General features: G+C 42.8%; 1 pseudogene; it reads left to right on the top strand.

The window, feature by feature from the left end:
- The first annotated feature begins 8,266 nt into the window (after positions 1-8,266).
- LOC106606446 (heterogeneous nuclear ribonucleoproteins A2/B1-like) lies at positions 8,267-9,817 on the top strand (annotated as a pseudogene).
- The last annotated feature ends 1,841 nt before the right edge of the window (positions 9,818-11,658 follow it).

Here is an 11,658-nt window from a genome sequence, read left to right as displayed (position 1 = left end):
TCAGCTTCTTGATATGCCACACCTGTCAGGTGGATGGATTATCTTGGCAAAGGAGAAATGCTCACAAGGATGTTAACAAATTTGTACTCAAAATTAGCTGTTTGTGGATATGGAACATTTCTGGGATCTTTTATTTTGGCTCATGAAACATGGGACCAATAGTTTACATGTTGCGTTTATATTTTTCTTCAGTATACTATATTATGTTGGTTGTATTTTTCTTCTTTGTACTCAGTTAATATTAAATTGGCACTGTCTATGCATTTCATTTAATACATTTGTCTTACTGACATGTCACCTAACATTACTGACATGTCAAATCAAAGTTTATTTGTCGCATGCGCCGAATACATCAGTTGTAGACCGAACCGTGAAATGCTTACTTACAAGCCCTTAACCAACAATGCAGTTCAAGAAGAGTTAAGAAAATATTTACCAAATATACAAAAGTAAAAAATAATAAAAAGTAACACAATAAAATGACAATAACGAGGCTATATACAGGGGGTATCGGTACAGAGTCAGTGTGTAGGTGTACAGGTTAGAGGTAATTTGTACATGTAGGTAGGGGTGAAGTGACTATGCATAGATAATAAACAGAGAGTAGCAGCAGTGTACAAAACAAATGGAGGGGGGTGTCAATGTAATAGTCCGGTGGCCATTTTGATTAATTGTTCAGCAGTCTTATGGCTTGGGGGTAAAAGCTGTTAAGGAGCCTTCTGGTCTCTGACAATTTTATGGGCTTTCCTCTGACACCGCCTATTATATAGGTCCTGGATTGCAGGAAGCTTGTCCCCAGTGTTGTACTGGGCCGTACGCACTACCCTCTGTAGCGCCTTACGGTCAGATGCCGAGCAGTTGCCATAGCAGGCGGTGATGCAACCGGTCAGGATGCTCTTGATGGTGCAGCTGTAGAACCATTTGAGGATCTGGGGACCCATGCCAAATCTTTTCAGTCTCCTGAGGGGGAATAGGTTTTGTCGTTCCCTCTTCACGACTCTCTTGGTGTGTTTTGACCATGATATATCGTTGGTGATGTGGACACCAAGGAACTTGAAACTCTCGACCCGCTACACTACAGCCCCGTTGATGTTCGGTCCGCCTTTTTCCTGTAATCCACGATCAGCTCCTTTGTCTTGCTCACATTGAGGGAGAGGTTGTTGTCCTGGCACCACACTGCCAGTTCTCTGACCTCCTCCCTATGTGCTGTCTCACTGTGAATGGTTTGTCCTCTGACAAATCAATTGTACATTTCGGTGTTCCTCAAGGTTCCGTTTTAGGACCACTATTGTTTTCACTATATATTTTACCTCTTGGGGATGTCATTCGAAAACATAATGTTAAATTTCACTGCTATGCAGACGACACACAGCTGTACATTTCAATGAAACATGGTGAAGCCCCAAAATTGCCCTCGCTAGAAGCCTGTGTTTCAGACATAAAGAAGTGGATGGCTGCAAACTTTTTACTTTTAAACTCAGACAAAACAGAGATGCTTGTTCTAGGTCCCAAGAAACAAAGAGATCTTTTGTTGAATCTGACAATTAATCTGGATGGTTGTACAGTCGTCTCAAATAAAACTGAAGGACCTCGGCGTTACTCTGGACCCTGATCTCTCTTTTGAAGAACATATCAAGACTGTTTCAAGGACAGCTTTTTTCCATCTACGTAACATTGCAAAAATCAGAAACTTTCTGTCCAAAAATGACGCAGAAAAATTAATCCATGCTTTTGTTACTTCTAGGCTGGACTACTGCAATGCTCTACTTTCCGGCTACCCGGATAAAGCACTAAACAAACTTCAGTTAGTGCTAAATACGGCTGCTAGAATCCTGACTAGAACCAAAAAATGTGATCATATTACTCCAGTGCTAGCCTCCCTACACTGGCTTCCTGTTAAGGCAAGGGTTGATTTCAAGGTTTTACTGCTAACCTACAAAGCATTACATGAGCTTGCTCCTACCTATCTTTCCGATTTGGTCCTGCCGTACATACCTACACGTACGCTACGGTCACAAGACGCAGGCCTCCTAATTGTCCCTAGAATTTCTAAGCAAACGGCTGGAGGTAGGGCTTTCTCCTATAGAGCTCCATTTTTATGGAATGGTCTGCGTACCAATGTGAGAGACGCAGACTCAGTCTCAACCTTTAAGTCTTTACTGAAGACTTATCTCTTCAGTAGGTCCTATGATTAAGTATAGTCTGGCCCAGGAGTGTGAAGGTGAACGGAAAGGAGCAACGAACCGCCCTTGCTGTCTCTGCCTTGCCGGTTCCCCTCTTTCCACTGGGATTCTCTGCCTCTAACCCTATTACAGGGGCTGAGTCACTGGCTTACTGGTGTTCTTCCATGCCGTCCATGGGAGGGGTGCGTCACTTGAGTGGGTTGAGTCACTGACGTGGTCTTCCTGTCTGGGTTGGCGCCCCCCCCTTGGGTTGTGCCATGGCGGAGATCGTTGTGGGCTATACTCGGCCTTGTCTTAGGACGGTGAGTTGGTGGTTGGAGACATCCCTCTAGTGGTGTGGGGGCTGTGCTTTGGCAAAGTCGGTGGGGTTATATCCTGCCTGTTTGTCCCTGTCCGGGGGTATCATCGGATGGGGCCACAGTGTCTTCTGATCCCTCCTGTCTCAGCCTCCAGTATTTATGCTGCAGTAGTTTATGTGTCGGGGGGCTAGGGTCAGTCTGTTACATCTGGAGTATTTCTCCTGTCTTATCCGGTGTCCTGTGTGAATTTAAATATGCTCTCTCTAATTCTCTCTTTCTCTCTTTCTGTCTTTCTCTCGGAGGACCTGAGCCCTAGGACCATGCCTCAGGACTACCTGGCATGATGACTCCTTGCTGTCCCCAGTCCACCTGGCCGTGCTGCTGCTCCAGTTTCAACTGTTCTGCCTGCGGCTATGGAACCCTGACCTGTTCACCGGACGTGCTTGTTGCACCCTCGACAACTACTATGATTATTATTATTTGACCATGCTGGTCATTTATGAACATTTTAACATCTTGACCATGTTCTGTTATAATATCCACCCTGCACAGCCAGAAGAGGACTGGCCACCCCTCATAGCCTGGTTCCTCTCTAGGTTTCTTCCTAGGTTTTTGGCCTTTCTAGGGAGTTTTTCCTAGGGAGTTTTTCCTAGCCACCGTGCTTCTTTCACATGCATTGCTTGCTGTTTGGGGTTTTAGGCTGGGTTTCTGTACAGCACTTTGAGATATCAGCTGATGTACGAAGGGCTATATAAATACATTTGATTTGATTGTTGTCGGTGATCAGGCCTACAGTACCACTGTTGTGTCGTCATCAAACTTAATGATGGTGTTGGAGTCGTGTTTGGCCACGCAGTCGTGGGTGAACAGGGAGTACAGGAGGGGACTAAGCACACACCCCTGAGGGGTCCCAGTGTTGAGGATTAGCGTGGCAGACGTGTTGTTGCCTACCCTTACCACGTGGGGGCGGCCCGTCAGGAATTCCATGATACAGTTGCAGAGGGAGGTGTTTAGTCCCAGGGTCCTTAGCTTAGTGATGAGCTTCGTGGGTGCTATAGTGTTGAACGCTGAGCTGTAGTCAATGAACAGCATTCTCACATAGGTGTTATTTTTGTCCAGGTGGGGAAGGGCAGTGTGGAGTGTGATTAAGATTGCGTGATCTGTTGGGGCGGTATGGGAATTGGAGTAGGTCAAGGGTATCCGGGAGGATGCTGTTGATGTGAGCCATGACCAGCCTTTCAAAGCACTTCATGGCTACTGATGTGAGTGCTATGGGGCGGTAATCATTTTGGCAGGTTACCTTCGCTTTCTTTGGCACAGGGACTATGGTGGTCTGCTTTAACCTCTATGGGCTAGGTGGGACGCTTGCGTCCCACCTACTCAACAGCCAGTGTAATCCCGTGGCGCGTTATTCAAATTCCTCAAAAATGCAAAAACTTCAATTTTTCAAACATATGACTATTTTACACCATTTTAAAGATAAGACTCTCGTTAATCTAACCACACTGTCCGATTTCAAAAAGGCTTTACAACGAAAGCAAAACATTAGATTATGTCAGCAGAGTACCCAGCCAGAAATAATCAGACACCCATTTTTCAAGCTAGCATATAATGTCACATAAACCCAAACCACAGCTAAATGTAGCACTAACCTTTGATGATCTTCATCAGATGACAACCCTAGGACATTATGTTATACAATACATGCATGTTTTGTTCAATCAAGTTCATATTTATATCAAAAACCAGCTTTTTACATTAGCATGTGACTAGCATGTGACTAGCATTCCCACCGAACACTGCCGGTGAATTTACTAAATTACTCACGATAAACGTTCACAAAAAGCATAACAATTATTTTAAGAATTATAGATACAGAACTCCTCTATGCACTCGATATGTCCGATTTTAAAATAGCTTTTCGGTGAAAGCACATTTTGCAATATTCTCAGTAGATAGCCCGGCATCACAGCCCGCGTCGACCCCATGCCTTGTTTTCTTTCGTCTGTTTACCTAAACGCAGATTCCCGGTCGGAATATTATCGCTTTTTTACGAGAAAAATGGCATAAAAATTTATTTTAAACAGCGGTTGACATGCTTCGAAGTACGGTAATGGAATATTTAGAAATCTTTTGTCACGAATTGCGCCATGCTCGTGACCCTTATTTACTCTTCGGATAGTGTCTTGAACGCACGAACAAAACGTCGCTATTTGGATATAACGATGGATTATTTTGAACCAAACCAACATTTGTTATTGAAGTAACAGTCCTGGGAGTGCATTCTGACGAAGACCACCAAAGGTAATCAAACTTTTGTAATAGTAAATCGGAGTTTGGTCAGGGCTAAACTTGGTCGGTGTCTAAATGGCTAGCCGTGATGGCTGGGCTATCTACTGAGAATATTGCAAAATGTGCTTTCACCGAAAAGCTATTTTAAAATCGGACATATCGAGTGCATAGAGGAGTTCTGTATCTATAATTCTTAAAATAATTGTTATGTTTTTTTGTGAACGTTTATCGTGAGTAATTTAGTAAATTCACCGGATGTTTGTGGGGGGTATGCTAGTTCTGAACGTCACATGCTAATGTAAAAAAGCTGGTTTTTGATAAAAATATGAACTTGATTGAACAAAACATGCATGCATTGTATAACATAATGTCCTAGGGTTGTCATCTGATGAAGATCATCAAAGATTAGTGCTGCATTTAGCTGTGGTTTTGGTTTTTGTGACATTATATGCTAGCTTGAAAAATGGGTGTCTGATTATTTCTGGCTGGGTACTCTGCTGACATAATCTAATGTTTTTCTTTCGCTGTAAAGCCTTTTTGAAATCGGACAGTGTGGTTAGATTAACGAGAGTCTTGTCTTTAAAATGCTGTAAAATAGTCATATGTTTGAAAAATGGAAGTTTTCGGATTTTAGAGGAGTTTGTATTTCGCGCCACGCCCATCATTGGATATTGGAGCAGGTGTTCCGCTAGCGGAATGTCTAGATGTCAGAGGTTAATGCAACTGCAGTCATAAGATGACAATGTAAACACAGCACGCATGTTTCAGAGTAAGAATAAAGAGTAAGAGTAAGAATAAAAAAGGTAAAAGTTGCTTTAATATGCTTGCAGTCAACCCCTAGTGATGTAACTGCCTACGTCAACACCTTCTACTCATGAGACCAAGCCCATGCATATACAGTTATACAAACTTGCATGAGAAAACAATAGTCCTGTGTTTTCTAAGGGCTCAGCAGTACTTGTCCATTCCCATGTGGCTTACAGTGGTGTGTCTGACTTGTCTCTTATCTATTTACTCCCCTGCAGGAGTCTGTGTCTATGTATCTCTTTTAGCCTTGAGGCGCTTTCTCACAGACACCCTGTTTTGACTGCAATAGCTCACACATCTGCTCAGACCGTTTCTTATAAGAGGCAGAGACTAGGAAAGAACTGTGGAACAGTATTAAACCTTATAATGCATATATTGCTAATCTGTGGTCCAGGACCCTATAAATGTAGTGGGGAAGGGTATTATAGCCCTTCCCCTTCTATTAATACAACATAAGCATAATCAATTAATATAATACATCAATCATTTGGTGCAGCCCCTATCATGACCCCAAGATGACCCTCATCATTTCCTATTGTTATTTAACATTCATTCCTAGGAGGCAACATATCACAATGGGGAGGAGGGGGGAACAATGCCCTTTTACTCAGAAATTTCTGTGGAATTCAATCCAGTAATATGTGAGTTATGCTGCAGGGTGAGTAACATGGAACTTGTAGAAAGCCAAGAGTAGGATTGCAACATCTTCTTGGGAAGCAGGAAGAGAAACCTTGTACCCACCCCGAATCCACCTGTTGAATTCTATCTTATAATGGGTTTTCCTAGGCAATGCTCTTAGGGCTACCAAACAAACAGGTGGAAGTATTTCTCTACGACCTCTGTTGGTATGTAAGACAATATATACTGCTCAAAAAAATAAAGGGAACACTTAAACAACACATCCTAGATCTGAATGAAAGAAATAATCTTATTAAATACTTTTTTCTTTACATAGTTGAATGTGCTGACAACAAAATCACACAAAAAAAAATCAATGGAAATCCAATTTATCAACCCATGGAGGTCTCGATTTGGAGTCACACTCAAAATTAAAGTGGAAAACCACACTACAGGCTGATCCAACTTTGATGTAATGTCCTTAAAACAAGTAAAAATGAGGCTCAGTAGTGTGTGTGGCCTCCACGTGCCTGTATGACCTCCCTACAACGCCTGGGCATGCTCCTGATGAGGTGGCGGATGGTTTCCTGAGGGATCTCCTCCCAGACCTGGACTAAAGCATCCGCCAACTCCTGGACAGTCTGTGGTGCAACGTGGCGTTGGTGGATGGAGCGAGACATGATGTCCCAGATGTGCTCAATTGGATTCAGGTCTGGGGAACGGGCGGGCCAGTCCATAGCATCAATGCCTTCCTCTTGCAGGAACTGCTGACACACTCCAGCCACATGAGGTCTAGCATTGTCTTGCATTAGGAGGAACCCAGGGCCAACCGCACCAGCATATGGTCTCACAAGGGGTCTGAGGATCTCATCTCGGTACCTAATGGCAGTCAGGCTACCTCTGGCGAGCACATGGAGGGCTGTGCGGCCCCCCAAAGAAATGCCACCCCACACCATGACTGACCCACCGCCAAACCGGTCATGCTGGAGGATGTTGCAGGCAGCAGAACGTTCTCCACGGCGTCTCCAGATTCTGTCACGTGCTCAGTGTGAACCTGCTTTCATCTGTGGGCGCCAGTGGCGAATTTGCCAATCTTGGTGTTCTCTGACAAATGCCAAACGTCCTGCACGGTGTTGGGCTGTAAGCACAACCCCCACCTGTGGATGTCGGGCCCTCATACCACCCTCATGGAGTCTGTTTCTGACCGTTTGAGCAGACACATGCACATTTGTGGCCTGCTGGAGGTCATTTTGCAGGGCTCTGGCAGTGCTTCTCCTGCCCCTCCTTGCACAAAGGCGGAGGTAGCGGTCCTGCTGCTGGGTTGTTGCCCTCCTACGGCCTCCTCCACGTCTCCTGATGTACTGGCCTGTCTCCTGGTAGCGCCTCCATGCTCTGGACACTACTCTGACAGACACAGCAAACCTTCTTGAAACAGCTCGCATTGACGTGCCATCCTGGATGAGCTGCACTACCTGAGCCACTTGTGTGGGTTGTAGACTCCGTCTCACGTGAAAGCACCGCCAGCATTCAAAAGTGACCAAAACATCAGCCAGGAAGCATAGGAACTGAGAAGTGGTCTGTGGTCCCCACCTGCAGAACCACTCCTTTATTGGGGGTGTCTTGCTAATTGCCTATAATTTCCACCTGTTGTCTATTCCATTTGCACAACAGCATGTGAAATGTATTGTCAATCAGTGTTGCTTCCTAAGTGGACAGTTTGATTTCACAGAAGTGTGATTGACTTGGAGTTACATTGTGTTGTTTAAGTGTTCCCTTTATTTTTTTGAGCAGTGTATATATCATTATACTTCTAGTGAAAGATCACATTTTAGGTTTTTTATTGCAGAAAATAAAGTCTACAAAGGAAATATTAATTGTATCTTGCTCTAACAGGTTATTTTCATGTTAAGTTAATTATGACTGATACATTTTTTTATATATTTTATAAAGCATAGAAGAAGTTACGCTGATCGATTTTGTTTTTGTCTGAAGCAAATATCCAAAGACTACAGCTTTTCACAGGGTTAAATGAAATGAAATATTGATTTATTCTGTTTCCCTCTAGTTATGGAGAAAATGGAGCCTCAAAGGAGAGCGTACATATCCCTCCCTAAAAAAAACATGATTGATTTGGCCGAAAAGTGTAAACTGGTAAACAAACACTTATTTTTCTGACCATCCTAAAACACACTTACAGGTGTAGGATCTTAATTTGACCAGTTTGTCACAGTAGGAAAATAATCCTGCAGCAACAGGAAATGTGGATTATAATTAATGGACATTTTTAGTTATGCCAAATAAAGTCTTTGATTTGCTGCAACAACAGGAGTATCACATTAAGGTCCGACATCTGTAGTTCTTAGTAGCCTATGAATGGATGTAGTGTATTTTCATAGTATTCCTATTACAGACACACAATATAGTTACTTTATTATGATTAAATTTTAAAATAAAAATATGAATGGCTTTATTTTGTATCTGTTGGACAGGATCATTTGCTTGTCATTAAGGATCTCAGCACTAACATAAATGAAGGATACCTACAAGCTTAATTCCGACAGTGGGGCAGCATTACAGCATGCACGGTAGGCTGATAAGTCATTATATCAATTATTGTAATATTAGCCTCACGTGGATAAGGCCTAAACCATACCTTTTTAAAGGGGCAATCTGTAGTTTTAAACAACATAGCATCCACCCCTCCACCTTTTTTACACTGCAGTCAGTGGAGTAAAACAAGCTTATATTTTGCATTTTAATGGGGTAAGACAGTTGAATTAATCTCATGAGGTATTTAGAAGTTATATTCATCAAGAATCAATGGCTGTATATCAGTAATTTAAAAGTCCATAAATGGATGTCGCTATCACAGATTGACCCCTTTAAATCAAAGTATTTTCTTGGATTATTGGCGTTTTTATTGGTTATGGTGATGGTCCATCCTTTGAAAACAGATCAAGAAGACTCCACAGAACTCTGACTCAAAGAGTGCCAGTGCGTTGGGATACGTGAGGTTTTCCTCTGAGGAGGAGGCAGATAGGGCAGACTGGGCGGGTCCTCACTATATAGGAGGCATGGAGGTCAAGGGAGTTGTCAGTCTGAAGGTAAATCAAAACGGAGCATTGGGCAAAAACTTGTTGACTGAATTTTGTATTTTTTCACCCAACTTTTCACCTAAATCCGCTGACATTTTTGTTGTGATTTCACGTTGAAAACATGTTTTAATGAGAGTTGTGTTGACATGGTTGTGTGTAGGTTGCTTTTATCCAGCACATGCAGCCAGTCTTATCGATATGTCACTGTCAAGGGTCACAGGTCTTTCAGCACCAGTCTCAACAGGGCGAGTCTGAGTCAAATCTCAAGTCTCTCTCTTCAGAAACAGATGTGTGTTATGATCCATGCAGGTTAACATTGCGTTGCAGGTTAGACTCTTCTAGGTCAAAGGTCAATTTGTTAAAAAAAATATATATTTTCATTCAATCCTTGACTAAATGTTTTAATAGTCAAGTCTAAAGTCATATGCAAGAGTCCAACAGAAGTTACGAGTCACTGTTTTTGCAACTCTTTTACCATGCTAAAATCTAATCTTCCATATAGATGGATGACCCAGAAGGTTGAGGTCAGCCCAGCCAGGTCTATCCGTGGACGGTCCATGGGTCTGTTCATCAATTGAGCATCTTCGAGAATGTATCAGAGGTTGGATGATACTGTACCTACATTATTTTTAAAAAACCATCTAAACTGGATGGGATACATGGATTATTTGTTGAAAAATAAATGTAGATCATAATTTTTTTCTATGATTTGGTTTGATTGTAACAATTTGTTTTCAGGTGTCTTATGTACCTTGATTTACTGATTGTAATGAAATGCCAATTGTTTTCAATGTTGTAAATATTATAAGGCCTATGTTGCATCATATTCCGTTTCATGTTTCCTACATGATCCCCAGATATAACATTCTTGATTTGATTATAATTTTGCCGATAACATTTGAGTAATAGATTTAATTTCTGTTTTGTAATTTGAGTAAGTTTAACTTTTAGTAGAATAACCAAAGATATTACTAGAAAGGGACACTTCCTAAAGAAAATATGTGTGCTTGCTAGAAGTATTTATGATAGTGACAGCAGTAGTAATGATTGATTGATTGCATTTATAAGGCCCTGAAAATCTGCGATATGGAGAACGCTGACTGAATCCAGACATTAAAACAGAATTTAACAATGTTCAAAAATGTATATAACTAAGTAGGGATCAACAAAATGTAGCCTATTGAAAATGAATACATTTGCCCAAGTTTATCATGTCATAAGACATGAACACAATGCATCAGTGATTCGTATTTTCTGCAACTTCCTGCATTCGCCATCACACTGCCCTATCTAATCTGGACAAGAGGAATGCCTATGTAAGAATGCTGTTCATTGACTACAGCTCAGCATTCAACACCATAGTACCCTCCAAGCTCATGGCCCTGGGTCTCAACCCTGCCCTGTGCAATTTGGTCCTGGACTTCCTGATGGGCCGCCCCCAGGTGGTGAAGGTAGGAAACAACATCTCCACTTCACTGATCCTCAACACTGGGACCCCACAAGGGAGCGTGCTCAGCCCCCTCCTGTACTCCCTGTTCACCCGTGACTGTGTGGCCATGCACGCCTCCAACTCGATCATCAAGTTTACAGACGACACTACAGTAGTAAGCTTGATTACCAACAACGACGAGACAGCCTATAGGGAGGAGGTGATCGTCAACAAAACAAAGGAGATGATCATGGACTTTAGGAAACAGCAGAGGGAGCACCCCCTATCCACATCGACTGGACAGCAGTGGAGAAGGTGGAAAGTTTGTTTTAAGTTCCTCTGCGTACACATCACGGACAAACTGAAATGGTCCACGCACACAGACAGTGTGGTGAAGAAGGCACAACAGCGTCTCTTCAACCTCAGGATGCTGAAGAAATGTGGCTTGTTACCTAAAACCCTCACAAACTTTTACAGATGCACAATTGAGAGCATCCTGTCTGGCTGCATCACCGCCTGGTACGGCAACTGCACCACCCATAACCGCAGGGCTCTCCAGAGGGTGGTGCGGTCTGCACAAAGCATCACCGGGGGCAAACTACCTGCCCTCCAGGACACCACCTACAGCACCCGATGTCACAGGTTTGCCAAAAAGATCAAGGACAATAACCACCCGAGCCACTGCCTGTTCACCCTGCTATCATCCAGAAGGCGAGGTCAGTACAGGAGCATCAAAACTGGGACCGGGAGACTGAGAAATAGCTACTCTCTCGTGGCCATCAGACAGTTAAACAGCCATCACTAGCACAGAGAGGCTGCTGCCTACCTACAGACTTGATATCATTGGCCACTTTAATAAATTGATCACTAGTCACTTTAATAATACCACTTTAATAATGTTTACATATCTTGCATTACTCATCTCATATGAATAT

Source organism: Salmo salar, chromosome ssa03 (assembly GCF_905237065.1).
Source record: "Salmo salar chromosome ssa03, Ssal_v3.1, whole genome shotgun sequence".
Lineage (NCBI taxonomy): Eukaryota > Metazoa > Chordata > Actinopteri > Salmoniformes > Salmonidae > Salmo > Salmo salar.
The sequence above is the reverse complement of the archived record's forward strand: the minus strand, read 5'-3'. Positions and strand labels throughout refer to the sequence as shown.